General features: G+C 32.9%; 1 protein-coding gene across 1 annotated transcript in view; it reads left to right on the plus strand.

The window, feature by feature from the left end:
* LOC117180550 (collagen alpha-1(IV) chain) overlaps nt 1-1,516 on the plus strand; it is a 117,069-nt gene that overhangs the window by 41,084 nt on the left and 74,469 nt on the right. The window lies entirely within an intron of this gene.

A 1,516-nucleotide genomic window follows, 5' to 3' on the forward strand; every position in this document is an offset into this window, starting at 1 on the left:
AAATGTTGAGGTTCAGAAAAAAGATGAAATAATTTTCAGTGACGTTCCTACCAAAATGCAGTGCCTAAACGTACTTTATTGTACTCTAATACATTTCCCAAAATTTCAGCTCGAGATTTTATTTTTAAAAAAAGTTCTTAGGTTCAAAAAAACATTCAGTGAACGGAAAAAGTGAGGTCGGTAATATAGGTATTTAGCTGTGTCACATGCCCTTAAAATGTTTTTAATTTCTTCCTCATGGGGTTTGAAATGCCTAAAATATAATTTAAGTTCGAATATAAGTTTAAACAAAATCTTAACAAATAAAAATGTCAAAATTTTCACTTTATATTGAAAATTATTTTTCGTCTCAAATTCCAAAATTGTAGGCCGTAGAGTATACGATTGACGATGCTAGTATTTTTCAAATACAAAAGTAACCAAAGAGGTAACAATAATTACTTTTTAAAGCGTGTTTTACTTTCCTCAAGTGGTATGCGTGAGCTGTATGTAATATAATGTACGCACATGCGCCGTCTCACGTGGTTACAGGAATAAAAAATGGTGGAAGATGGCGATACGCGAAGTGACAGCTCCGACAACTTTGTTTTTCTCGTTTGTTTACGATGATTTTCGCGATCCAGAAATAATCTAAAATGTCTGAAAATGTGTCGGAAGACGAAATTGATGAAATCAAAGAAGAGTTGGAGTGTAAACCACCTGAAATTCGGCATGCTACGAAAGAGGCATCTTTTGACCTACTGCCAGCGAAATCAAGAGAATTATATAGTGCAGCCTACGAGAAATTCAAGTCGTGGAGAAAAGAAACAAACAGCATCACATCCGAAAACAGCCTGATTGTTTATTTCAATGCCTTGCACAAAATATACGCACCAACATCATCGTGGGCTGTCCATTCGATGTTGAAAACAATGATCAAAGCGAACGAAAATATTGACATTGGGGATTTCAAAAAACTGCTTGGAATTATAAAAAATTACCGGGCAGGATACAAGTCTAAAAAAGCAAGGGCGTTCACCGAAGAACAAATCCATGAATTTTTAGAGAAGGCTCCAGATGTCATCTATCTTGCAGCAAAGGTAAGTACCAACAAATATAAATAACAAAAATAAAATGAATAATACAAACAAGTGTAACAAAACTAATTTTCTGAGAAACTGCTATTGAGTAGTAAAAGTAATAACATTGAATTTAATAACACATTTAAAGTAATTTACTAACAGTGTTAAATAATATTTGAGTGTTTTGAGTGATCTTTGCGACATTTTCCATCTTCTGAGCGAAATAAAACTGCTTTCAGATCAAACATCCGCGGCGTTGAAATTTTGAACAAAAAATTATGAAATGCGTTTGTTTTTATTTCAAATCAGGATATAAAAGTAATCGGCAGAAGAAGAAAGCTAACAAAATTCAATTTTTCAAAGCGTCAAATGCTCAAAATATTGCTAAAGAATGGAAAATTACTATTTTAAGGGATCATATCAAACTTAAACCTGGTGATGTAGTTTGTTGTTTT

The sequence above is a fragment of the Belonocnema kinseyi genome, chromosome 9 (genome assembly GCF_010883055.1).
Source record: "Belonocnema kinseyi isolate 2016_QV_RU_SX_M_011 chromosome 9, B_treatae_v1, whole genome shotgun sequence".
NCBI classification, from domain to species: Eukaryota; Metazoa; Arthropoda; class Insecta; order Hymenoptera; family Cynipidae; genus Belonocnema; species Belonocnema kinseyi.